We start from the raw sequence: 13,725 nt of genomic DNA, 5'->3' as shown, positions 1-13,725 counted from the left end.
CTACTAACCCATGTCTATTAAAAAAAACAATACAGCAGTAATGCCTTGAATATTCAGTTGGAATTAAAAATTGTGGGTTTGGGATCCTGTCAATACTTTAAAAATAGGAATATGATAGAAAGTATACTTTGAGTCCTCACCACACCAATAAAATCTCTTTTAACTTCTTTAGAACCCCTTTGGAACCCCTTTGGAAATTCCCTGTAGATCAGCATATCCATTCTATTTTTTCCCTGTTCTGACACTCTATACCAGTTACAACCTTTTTTTTTTTAATTGAAAACAGTTTAATATCCAAAGAGGATTGATATGTCCTGCAGATGGAACACTACAAAGCTAACAAGGTCATTAAGAGAGGCAATCAATAAAAATTTGATAAAAATCAATGAAATAGCCTGTCACTCTTAGTCTTGCCTCTAGCAATTGCATGCTTTATTCATGGCCGGACTTCGCAAACGTGGCAGGAGTCTGGGCGTTTTCAATGTAGCTTGATTTTTGAACGCCAAATGTTAGCATGTACCTAGTGATCATCAATGAATTTTGGTAAAAGTCATTGTTGATTAATACTGAACTCTGAAATGCACCATTTGAGTGAATTTATGGATTTGAGTATACTTGGAAGTTGTTACTCTGTTTTTTTTATAGCAAAGATGAAATGATCTCAGACTTTTTTACAAAGGGGTTATGTATATTAAAAATGAAATTTCCCTGGTTTTATTTCTCATAAAAACAGATTAAACTGAAAAATCTTCAAAGTGAGGGGCAATAAACGCTCTCTGGGTGTCCAGCAGATCCCAAATACTGTCCAGGGCTTATTAGAATTATTTTTAAACAGTAAAATAGGAAATAATCAATTTCCTAAGCTCCTAGATCAGCATAGTGATCTTCAAGCATTTGTGACCAACACCTCTGAAGTCAGGAAGAACAGATAGAGTTTTCAAGTTATCAGTTTTGCTTTCATGCACTGATACAAGCCTTCACAAGCAGGACTCTTAAATATTTATTTAAGTACTATTAACTTCGGTGGTACATAATCTATGCTGTGCTAAGCAGGGACCTATGTAAGAGAATGTTGTAACCTCAAGAAAGTGTATATTGTGGATTCTTTGAAGAAACTATAGTCTCCATTCACTGATACTGGTACCAAGTTGGAAATCTGTATTACAAAATGCTTTGTTAACCTTAAGCAAAGTTAACTAGTCTCAGTTTCTATATCCAAACTTTTCTTGGAGGAAGTGCTGGGTTACAACTATTACTTTGTGCATGCAGGAAAGAGTATCGTCTTTCTCTTCTGATAATGAACCAATTCAATTAAATAAATACAAAGCAAACCCCCAAATTTAATTGGAAACTTTCTGAAACAAATTGAACAACGTTAAAGAGTAGAGTTTGAATAGTTGCCAGACAAGCAGTAAGAGGATGAGCAAAGCAAGCTTGTCTGCAATGCATGGAAAGTTATGTTGATAGCTAGCAGAAGAAAATAACACTTCTCCACAAGCATACGTGCTGGTACTGGTGCAGAAGAACATCAAGGCAGGAATATGACTGAACCCCATCTAGCCTCCTGATTGCTGTAAGGCCTGATCAAGCCTAGAAACGTTAAGAATAAAGTAAGCATCCATTTAAAAATTAGGTAAGATAAAAGAAGAATTAAAGTCTGTATATTTCAGGAGAGATTACCAAGTCACGGATTAGGCTTTTGGCAGCAGCTTCTTTCATACAGGACTTCTCCTCCACGCTTTTTTTTTTTTTTTTTTAATTACATCTTTGAAACAGACCAGAGGAGAGCTTCCTTGCTTTTCAAAAAGATAGAAGGAATAATGTGAACAGGACCATTTGCTGTGAACACACAGCACAAGTGGGCAGAATTAAATAATCACATTCCACATGACAAGGTCATACATTATTATAAAATGGAACGTTTCTGAGGTTTTCTTTTTTTTCCCAGGGAAGTCTTACACTCATTGTGACCTTGGTGCAGAGTTAGTATATTTGCCAAGTTTGCTAACTCAGACATTCCACTGAAAAGACAGTTATTTTCCTTCTTTCCATCATAGGACTTTGTGCACATTAGATATTTAATACCTCAGTGCTTTTAAGTGTCTCTTGAGATTTCTCCTCATTTGTGGTTGCATATAATTCCCATTAGTGCAGCATGGGTCTTAACATTCATAAAGACATAGGCAGACACTTGATCTACAGGCTTCAGTAGCTTAAGATAAATATCAGTAACATATTTACATAGTACTTCTTATTGTAAGGGACCAGCAAAGGACCGTAAGAGCAGGTGTGTAAGCGCTGGTTCAAAACTTTGTACAAGAAGCACACAGCCCCGTGTTAGGACCCATGCCTCCCCTTGGACCTCATTCTTTCCATGTAAGTCAGCTTGCTAAGATTTCTGCTCTTAGGTTTCTGCTCCAGACAACCCACAAACCCCACAGGTTATACTAGGAAGTGAAGAAGAGGCCAAGTAGGCTGCAGGCACAAAACACTTTCATTAAAGCGGCTAGAATTTAGTATTACAAGGGTAAACTGGTCACATACATTTTTCTTCATGTCTGCTTAGCTTCCCAAAACAATCACCATTTTCACACAGGACCTCTGTTAGACAGCCTTGATCTTACCTATTCCATCCTTCTTTTTACTGGATCATTTGTATCACACACCAAGGCACATAATACGTCTAGGTGGGGCAACTGGGCAGCTGTCTTGTGAAAGAGGAAATCTCCGGGGTCAAAGCAAATGAATAAATTGGTTGATGACCAAAGTGACCTTACTAGAAATTCCAACAGTGTTGCAATTTTGCCTTGATTCTGCACAGCTAAATCCCACCCCCCAAAAAAAAAAAATTGTGTAAATAGTACAATATGATTACTCTTGTATGCATTCATGAGATGGAACAGTACGTTCTCCCATTCACTAGCTCATTCACTGACTTTTCCTAATATGCATTACAGGCTGTGAGGGCTTAGTTCTTCACTGCATTGCATCAGTATTCAGATAAATTGGCTCATTTACAACATCTTCTCTGTAGTAGTTACTACTACAGCTAACCTTTGATAATGTTACAGATTTGATAAGCATAGATGGTTCCTGTGAAAAGTGGTTTGGTTCCTAGGGGGAAATTGGAAGGAATACAGGGTCCTTTTATACAGCTCTCTGGAAGTCTCATTTATCTTTTCCATTTCAATTACAGTTGGATTACCTTCAAGTTCTCGTATCATTATGTGTTAATTATTATTCTTCAAAAAAATATGTGAGGCTTGGAACCATTCTTGTCCTCTATGTTATTGCAAAAGCAAAATTCTCTCTGAGAGTTAATGAAGCTAGCCTTTCCTTCATCTACTTTACTTTAGAATACAAGTAATTCACACTCTTAAAAAGTTTCACATGCCCAGTAATGGAATTCATTGCCAGCATTGAATACTTGAATCATACGGTAGAAAGCATTTAAAGATAGGGTTAAAAAAAGTAATTGTTGGCTTGATAATACATTCATTTAATTTCAGTAGGACGCATGACAATTCTTCCTATAATTTACGTACATGTGAACAGCTCAGGGCTTCAGGTTTTATTCAAACACGCATTTTGTGGATTTGGATCACAGCTATTTATATTTGCAAGGTTTATTCTACAGACACATTTCTCTTAGCACTAGTCATTTTCTACAGTATGGTTTCATCAGTGCATATACTTGGTCTGAGTAGTTAGTATACTATGGAAAACCTGAGAAATCAGTTGATCAAGTGAAAAGAAGCACGGAAAGATTCTAGCAATAGATATCTTTGGGAAAAAGATACTTAAAATTGCCCAAAAGAAAATTTCCTGAGCACCTTTCAGAAGGATTTCTACCAAGTGTGAAGTCAGACCGCACAAAAGCCCTCCATGATGCTCTTCCACTTGTGGAGCCAAAGAATTAGCACATTTGGAGTCTGCTTTGAAAATGGAATTTGTTCTTCCCAGGTATTTTTCATTAAGAAAATAAAAGTTTTCTGCTGTGCAAGGAAGTGAAATGTACATTTCAAAGGTGGGAAGAAAGCTTCTTTTACGTCAGATTACTCAATGTCTCCACACAACTTCTGTATAAAAAGAAACAGTCCATGGTTCAACTGATCTGTCTCCTTTCTACATACATGCCTGGGCACTCTCAAGCAGTTAACCAGACTTCTGTTTGGGTGAGAGAGCCCTGTATGCACCTGCAGCTATTGGAAGAACTATCTTGCAAGTAGCACTAAAATGGCCTGCTTAGTGAGGTAGAAAAAGAGATGATACAACCTGGTACAGATTAATTTTCCAGTATTGCATCTCAGACACCTAGTTCATAATACAGTAACCTTTTATTTTTCTTGCATTTTACTGCCTTGCCCCATCCCTCCTCAAAAAAGTTAAAAAAAAAAAAAAAAAAAGTATTTTCAAGTATCGCTTGAGTTACAAAGTGCAAGCTGGCATTACTTTTCTCCACAAATATTTCATTTCTTACAGACATAGCTATACAAATCTAAGAGATGTCCGGCTTGTCTTCCCAAAGAGCCAGAAAATGGAGTTGGTTTTATATGATAGAGACTTTGGGGTTTGTATTTCTATTCCTGATGACTTGTATTACATTTCTTACACTGAAGACAGTCAAGTAATAAAAAAAATCTCCTGTGTGGAGTTATCACCCTCATGAAGATGCATTTATCAAAGATAGTTTAAACAATTAACAGTAAACAAGTCAAGTTGATAAAAGAGTAAATAAATTGAATCACCCTTTAAAACAATGCAAACAATAAGACTTCTTCAAAGGGTGGGGAAACACTGAAGCCTGCTTGAAAAAAAAATGGTCATCTCTGAGCACATACAATATTTCAGGCACAAATTAAATAGACTGTGTCATATAATAAATACTCTTGACATTTTTTCTATCACTTTGAAGGAAGAGGCTATGCTCTGCTACCGCTATTTGAAGCATGTCTAAGTGTATAATCTCTCAATCTTTTCATTTCTTTTGTCAGAGATTTATCTAGAGTTGTGCTTTGAAAAGAAATGATTTGATTAGATTTCTAAAGTATGAGCATATCTAGTCCATGTAGATGAATAAAACATTTTGAAAACCACAGTAAAGCAGTAGAACAGTGCCTATAACAAGGTCCATTTGACACATCAGCATGGAGGTTTTGGCTCTGTTGCTGCTCTATTCTCTGTTCCTCTACTTCATAAGGAGAAAGCAGGCTAGATGCTACGTGAGCTCCTAGTAAGATTTTAGCATTTAAGCTGAAACTCCTGCTCAGTCCGCTTTTAAATTGGTGAGCTGTTTGACTGTTTCAGCGACAGTCCCCATACCCCACACAGGGTAAACCTCCCCTGCTTCCCCGCGCCGGCCTGCTCAGCCCCGAGTGCTCTGCGAGGGAGAACATGCTGTCTGCATGCCACTGGCATGGTGGTGCCAGCAGCGGGGTCTTTCTGGGCCGGTGTGCGCGCTCCCAGTGTGCACAGATAAACCAGCTCACAGCTTCTCTGCGCTGCTGCACCACTTGGGCGCCATCCTGCTGCTCTGCAGCTTTCTGACAGTGGGGACTGGCTGGTAGGATATATTTTTCATCTGGACTTCAAAAAACCTCTGTGGTTTTTCTGTCTTTGCTCAGGTAACTTATGTCAGCCTTTTTCATCCTGCACCAGCTTCCTGGTGCCTGTACTGCCTTCTCTTCAAGACAGCCTCTGCCCGTGACAGTGGCACGTCACTGCCCACTTCAGCAGGGTAATGTCTCTCTCACCTGCTTGGTACTTCTGCCTCCCACACACCATGTGTTGTCCTTTCCTCCCCCTTGCCTCTCTTAGTCCTTTCAGGCTTCCAGTGACTTTTTCAGTTTTGACGGCCAAAAGATAAATTCCCTTGCCAAGAACAGACTAAAACAGTCTGCAGAGCTTCTCGCTGGTGTAGCTGGCTAGTAGTTTAAAGACTTCCTGAGTACCTTTATGTTACGTTGTAGTCACTTAATACTAGGCAACTTTGCCTGACACCCTAATTATCTAGGGCTAAATTCTGCCTGATTTTGCTACATTTTAAGTGCGCCTATATTTTTATTAGTACAGCTCTGTGCAGTGTTGGGGGCAGGATCTACTACAGTGCTCACATAGGCTGCTGGTGTTAGGTGGAGGCAAGAGTCTCTCAACAGGGTGGATGTGTTGGCCTCATTGCTCTTCCCAGCAACTGAACACATGGTTGGCACATACCCCCCAGCTTTTGTTACAGTTGAGTAGCTCAAAATTCTCACTTGTCCCCTGAAAACTCTACAATACGTTTTGCACAATTACAGGAAGGCCACTTTACAGCAGTCATGATGTGTTAGTCGGGCTCTTAACAGCACTGAGGGTTTTGGAAAGCAAAAAAATTAAAACCTGTGTCCTGGGCTGGTGCAGTTACTGTTCGTAACCGTGCTGTTGGCTGCTGGCCATTCAGGTCTGAAGGGCTGCATTGGCAACCATGTGGATGGTATTATTTTTAGTGACTATTTTGTTCTGGATGGAATAACACTCCTTTAATAATCCCATTAAAACTGTATCTTTAAGCAAGAATAGAAATTATATTTTTCTGAAGAAATGCCATCAAGTTTTCTAACTGCCCATGTGCCAGTTGATACGCTGATGTGCTTTACTCTCATTATAATAACCTGTTGGCTGTATCACTCCCTCCGGTATAATATAAAGCAAATTACCATATTTTCCAGTGTCAGTCCCAGTATGATGGCTACTATTGAAAAACTATTTCTATCATACTAGTAATGCATTGCAATAATGTTAATGCTGGAAGTATCTTATTTATAGTATGAAAATCAATACATTAAAGTAATTATTGTAGAGATAATGAGAGACATTTTGAAGACAAACAGGACTGTGGACTATGAATTGCACTAAGCATCTGGGGAGAAAAATAATCATACTGCCTTCCCTGAATCACAGATTCAAATCATGCCAGCCTGTTGCTTCCTACTAAGACTTCATTAAATGAGGTGCAACTTCGCTCTTTCCTGACTCACATCATGATAAAAAAAGAAATGATACTTTCAAAGGTTAAGTTAGGGAATAGCTGTAGAACAGCGCTTCTGTGTTAGAAGATACATTCCACAAAATTAAAAAGAAAACAGTATAATATACCAACTCCAATAGGGTGTATTTCTGTCTATGCAACGAGAGATTAAAGTTTATAAATACCTCTTTATCTTATATTTTCTTAATAGCTAGTGTTTTAAACAGCAGTAGAACAAAATGCTTGATGTCTTCACACCAAAGATAAGCGATTAGCAAATACATAGGATATACCTCCATTCTAGGATGACCTTATGAGCTTGGTGGATTTCTAATAACTACAGCCTTGTCTTGAAACACTTGTACTCTACAAAATGACTACACATATTTTGCATCAATACCATATATGACTTTATGCTATTATAATTCCTGCTGCTCCAGAGTAAGGGATGTTAAACTTGGCAACCCTGAAAAATCAGTGCCATGAATTAGGAAGGAGAGAACTAAAGAACTAAGACTAAAGAGATGAATTACTGAACAATCAATAAGACAAGACTGAGAAGAGATTTTCTTCTTCTTGCTAAGTAGGAAATGTCAACAGAAAAAGAAAAAGAGGTGGGGGGGAAGGACCATTTGTAAAAGATTTACTATCAGTAAGTTGTAAAGGTAAACTGTCGCTAATCTGTTGAAGAAAAGACAGATTACTGTTCTTCCTAGAAGCCTTTTGGAGCACATTGTGGAGAAGTGGTGGAGCAAAGCTCAGGAGCTGGCAGAAATGCTGCCTTGGCCTTGCATCTTCAGTGCCAGTCCAGGCCTCTCTTTCCCCAGAAGCTTACAGAATTGAATGGGAGAAAAATGGAGCGCTTGGGCAAATGGTCTTGGGACAGCAAAGGAAAAATAAGGAAACAAGAAAGAAACTACAGAAAGAACAGGAGTTGAAAGAAGTCTCTTGGCTTGAGAGGCAAGGGAGGAAGGACGAGGGAAACCCAGAGAAGCTGGGGATAATACGAAAGTGCTTTTGAGCTGTGGAATGTGACTGACTTGTTATGCTTTAAGAACAATAAATACACAGAGCGTGTCTAAGTACAGAGAGAGGCAGGGGGACAACTGGAAAACCAAAGGAATCACTAAATCTTTGTAACTGATACAAGCAAGAAGTGTTTCCAGTTCAATCAGAAGGTTTTAACGGGGAGTTCTGCTGATACTATCTGTGTTAAGATAATACTTTTTCTGTTCAGGTGAAATGAGTCATGCTTGCATCATATTAGTAATAAGCTGGGGGACAGAAACAATGGGAAGAAGTTGAATCTTGTAATTCTTGTACTAAATCACAGGACCGCTCAAAAGCTAAATATCTGTATTGAATAATAGGATACAGTACACTCATAATGGTTCAATGTGCATGTGCATACGCATATAAGACTGTGAGATTTAAGATGATATATGGAAAAATACAAGAAAAAACAGCTATTTCACTCATGAACAGCCACATTTAATGGTGGACAGCCTGTAATACCAAGTGTGAGAAGCCAGAGAAGTTACAACCGATATATATGCTATCACTTGGCCTAACCTAATGACTATGCAAATTCAGAAGATTTGTGCATAGTTGCTAGATATAAACTGGCACAAAAGTGGGCTGCATGGATTGTTTTTCACCTTCTCTGCTATAGTACTGTGTGCTGAGCTTTCATTGCTGCCCTCTAGGCTAAATCTCTGTAAGCCATTCTTTAAAATCCTATTTCTTCTGATTTTTAATGATGTTGCATTGCTAATGTGTATTTATTGACTAAAGGAGCCACACTGGTTGCACTGTATTAATTTAAATTCAATTTGCAGACAACAAAACAGAAGTATTATCCTCTTTCAGTGGTTTATGCTGCTGCCTGACTTGAATCCTATTTGGGAAAGTTGTCCTGCTGACTGTAGGCCAAGTCTGATCCTAAGTAAAGTCGTTAAGAATTGGATCAAGCTCTACGGAAATTAGGGAAGTCTTTGTGTTTTGCTTTAACCTCACATCTTCTCTTCCATTTTCATTCCCTACCATATTTTATTAGCAAACATTTGCTGCTGAGGGAAACCTTGTTCTTAGATATACCGGTGCCATTCTGAAGTAATGTCATTTAGATGATTAGAATGGCTCCAGATTATGCTTGCATACCCACCAGGGAGACTTCGACTTGTCTCCAATCAGCAGATAATTTATCCTTCTCTGACACACAGGGTCAAAAGTGTCAATGTAAAATGGCTCCAGGGAAGTCTAGGCTTCGCTTATGTTTAAGCAACTGTAATTAAGGATGGAAGACAACAGTAAATTTGTATTGCTGTAGCGTTAGAGACTTCCAGAGATGAGTTACTGATTTAACTGCAGCTTCACACTCTGAAATAGAATCATCCTGCTGACAGAAAGGTAAATTTTTCTGTGACCAAAATACAACTATTTATTCTCTATCCCTCTTTTTTAGGTAAAGATTTTATTTTAAAATGAATGCAAAATTTACACCTGATGTTCACAACCGGTTCTCTTCTAATTCTTGAATTCTTAAGTAGGAAATCAATGTTTTCAGCAATTATTTTGATCTGTGTTGATCAGCACGGACATTAATCTCCTATCAATTTTTCCTGCCTTTGCTGAGCTGCCATGTATTTGGTTCCATACATTAACAAGTAGGTTAATTGAAGTATTGAGAAGCATGACTTGCCTGAGGCATGTTTCAGTGTGTAATCATGGTACTGCTGTTGTGCATTAAAATTATGAGCTTACACTGAATACAGGGTAATCTAAATCCCACTCGGACCAGAAAGTTTGGACCAGGAAACAGAAATTAAAACTTTTAGGACCTATCTTTTTTTTTTTTTTTTTTTTTTGGTCTTAATTTTTTTTTAATAGCGCAGGAGCTACTTGTCAGGAAAATAAAAGCATGTCACATCATAAATCCACAGCACCTGCTGTCAGCACTTACCTCTAATATATATTTAATTAAGGTATGTAAGCCTGAAATTCATCTGAACAGGTGTTCATAAATTATATACTGACAAGGAACTCCTGTGAGTCAAGGATGATTTTTCCCGGTTCCTCAGCTTTACATACAACATCTAATTTCTAAACCATGGCACCAACGTAGTTGGAAGTTCTTGTTTAAATTCTTTTGACCTAGACCTACCTAGCCCAGTTGTGCTCCCTAGTTTGACAGCAAACACTGCTTTGGCTTCCATAATAAGAGGATTAAGCCCTGTATTTTTTAAGTTTGTATCTACGAAAGAACAAGTAATTTAGCAATGCTGGCCGCTACCTGTCACATTTTGCCTGCAGAACACTAGTTCAAATTCAGCAGCACCTATAGGCAAATCCGATGGTGATCAGATTCAGATTCAAAATGCAAAGTAGCAATACCTTTGCATTTGAAAATACCTTTTCTCAGTATTCAGCTCGTCTGGACTTTGCTCTCGTTTCCACATCTGCACACACGTATACCTCACAGCTAATGTCTGCTGTCACTTTCCCTGCAACTCAGTTACAAGGACCAGTGTCATGAAGGCTCAGAAGGGGACCTTGGCGATGCTTGCCCTCGCGCTCTCTGCTGTGGGCACTCTTTCCAAAGGACCAACTCTCACTTACTGTTTCCTAGAAGGGAACTAAGTGGGGTTGTCAGTCTACAACAAACCTGTTCTCACCTGCCAGCCACAGTCAGAGGGAAGGCAGTCCCTCCCTACCACCATCTTCATTTTTGTACGGGTGAAACTTGAAGCTGTAATGCTCTTAGCATGGATCCTAGGACTGGGAGCTGGCAGTCGTTCTTTGCAATTGCATTAAAACAGCCAGCTCAGCTGCAGCTGGGAACTGCCAAGGAGTGATCTCTCTGCCCAAAGCAAGCTACCCATACAGCTGCATAAACCTATTTCTTCCAAACTTTTCTTTTACCTTCAGGTGCAGAGCCAGCAGGTGAGGCGCACCCTTCTCTGCTCACCTCTTGTCTCAAAGCATAGTCAAGCCAAGTTGCATCAACTTTTCTTCTATGGCCACAGAGCTCAGGAAAGACGCGCAGGGGAGGAGAAGCACTGTGGCTCTACCCATACAGTTCTGGTTGTCTGCACTGTGGCTACACTGTGAAGGAAGGACACCCAAGCATGCTTGCCTGTACTCCTAGGAAGTTGAAATGCTGAGGAGCGACCAGACCAGCTCTGGAGTAGGTCCAGTAATAGACACTGCTGCATGCCCAAGCTTACAAAGCACTGCAAATTTACGCAGGCCCTGCTGGCTCCAGTGCATGGAGTAGAAAAGCTGTCATAACTCAGTACGTCCTCCTGAGCTGATACTAGCTGCGCTCCACCTCCTTCCTTGTTAGGCAAGGTTTTTAATAGCTTAGTGGTGCTTTTGATCTTAGATTTTGGCCCTAGGAAAGACAGGTCTGGCTGGCAACAGAGAAACAGATGAATGAATAGATCATGAACTGTTCTCTTACCGGCCTTTGGAATTGCCTGCAGAGGTGCTTCATCTTTGTCATGGTTCGTGTCCTGCCTGCTTTCCTTTACATTCTCCTTTGATGTAGGTCACTTCAGTCAGGCAGAAGAGTATCAAACCAGCTGTGATACACTCAATACAAAATTATACAAATACCTCCATTATCATGGATATATGTAGGTGGAAATTTTAAGCTGTTTCACACAACTTCTTGTGGAAGCTGTCAGTATTACACAAGAACACATCTGCAAGACTGAATTAAGCAAGGCCTCACCACAGTGCTGTCTAGGTTTAGTGTGGCTACTAGATCTAGCACTGTATTAGTCATTTTGCTGTGCCAAAATCCAGGTGCTGAAGTTCAGCGTGGTCTAAAGTACAATTAAAAATACCAGTCTCTGGTGTACCTTAGCAGTAATGTCATATGACTTACAGATCATCTTCTATTGCAAAGTATGCTGAAATGATCTGAAAACAGTGTTATGCGCAACAATCACTGTCCCTGCCACTGAGCTATAGACTACATTTCAGCAATCTGAAGCTTTTTTTTTTTTTTTTTTTTTTTTTAATGGAACAAGAGAAAACAGGAAAAAAACCCGTTATCTTAGTGTTAAGGTCAGAAAAATGGAGAGAACACCGTACGGATTTTGAACAGCAGAGAAAAAAATGATACTGAAAATCACTTGTTTTGGACTCAAGCTAAGTCAACTCCTAATTACTATACAGTTAAAAAAATACAGTCATGCTCATAATAGTATTGAAAACATCACAGATTAGACTCCAACAAAGTTCTGTTATACAGGAATCATTTTAAAAGTCCTTAGCATAAGGAGAGCAGTATACACAGACGTAGAGAGGATTTTCTATTATTGCATTTAGGAGATTGAGAAATGGAACTACATTGCATACAAAGCTCATAATCCTGGATCCTTTAAGGGAAAAGTGAGGAATATATTTGCATCACACACATTTTTCTGCCTTCAGAAACTTTTGGACTCTCCATGGTTAGAAAAAATTTGGTTTATTGCTGGCAAGCATTCCTCCAACAAACCTAAACCATCATGAATAGTAAGTACATGCATTACAGTAAGACTTAAAGGTTTAGTAGAAACGATCCTCAGCTACTACCATTGCTTCCTACGCCTGTACAGAGCTATGACAGTTTATATCAGCAGGGTATATGCCCCTGTAGGTTTATTTGCTGAGAATGGCCGCTCTGGAGAGGTGAAAGGATGGTCTGAGGGCCATCAGCAGTTCCCAGAGCACTGGCTGGTAATCGGCAGGTTATGGTCTGACCCTCAGTGCTCACTGCCTCGCGTTCAGCTGTTACCACAACTACCGTCTCGAGTATTTCTCCACATGAAGAATTCTCATTATTATCACACATATTAGAACCCTGGCTGGTATCAGCAAGGAAGGTCTGTCTGTGAGACAGTCACTCTCACTACTGGTGTCTCCACAGAAAGTAATGAAGAGCAGGAAAACTCTGAATAGTGCAACACTGATAACCTTTTTGCAGAGACAAGCTTTTAGAAAGAATGCACTTAACTGAGGGAAAAATACTACCACCTACACACAGCAGCTATTTCAGGCAGATTCACTTCCTTGTTCTCTGCATCCCTCCTGTCTGTTCCCTGTATTTTTGCATGCTCACATCAAAAGTGCCTGTTTTAATTTCATTTGTCCCATTCCTCCCCCACATACACACACCCCTCCTTGCAAATCTGCAGGATTTGCAGAGAGTCTGCAAACACTGTTCTCTTCAGTGGGCGGAGTCCAGAGGAAAGGTGGAATGAGAAAGGAAATTAATAAGGAGGTTGACTGAGCCAGGAAGGGCTGGAACATACAGCAGCTGGAGGCAACTCACTGTTTTGACTGGATTGTCAAAACATTCAAATTGGTGTATCTGTTAATTTAGTGTCTCCTTACCCCACCTTTGTTCCATTCCTCCAGGGATACTATACATTACATACTGGTCAGAATAAAAACATTTTAACAAATTGTAGCTTTCTCAACAATTTTCAACCCTCATTTTGGCTAATGGATGAAGTAATACTTACATATCCTTGAGCAATTATCTTACCAAGCTGCTTTTCTCTTCATTCCCTTGAAAACCTAAAATGCCAGGTATCACTTAACATCTTCTATTTTTTAATTTCAACATTTGGGAAACTTGTTTTGTGAGATGCTGAAAGAAAATAATTCAGCAAAGAATTACAATAAATTCTGCTGTTGCATCGAAGGATGCTCCAAATTTCTCA

The sequence above is a fragment of the Rhea pennata genome, chromosome 4 (genome assembly GCF_028389875.1).
Source record: "Rhea pennata isolate bPtePen1 chromosome 4, bPtePen1.pri, whole genome shotgun sequence".
Taxonomy (NCBI): Eukaryota; Metazoa; Chordata; class Aves; order Rheiformes; family Rheidae; genus Rhea; species Rhea pennata.
Note: the sequence above shows the minus strand (reverse complement) of the source record.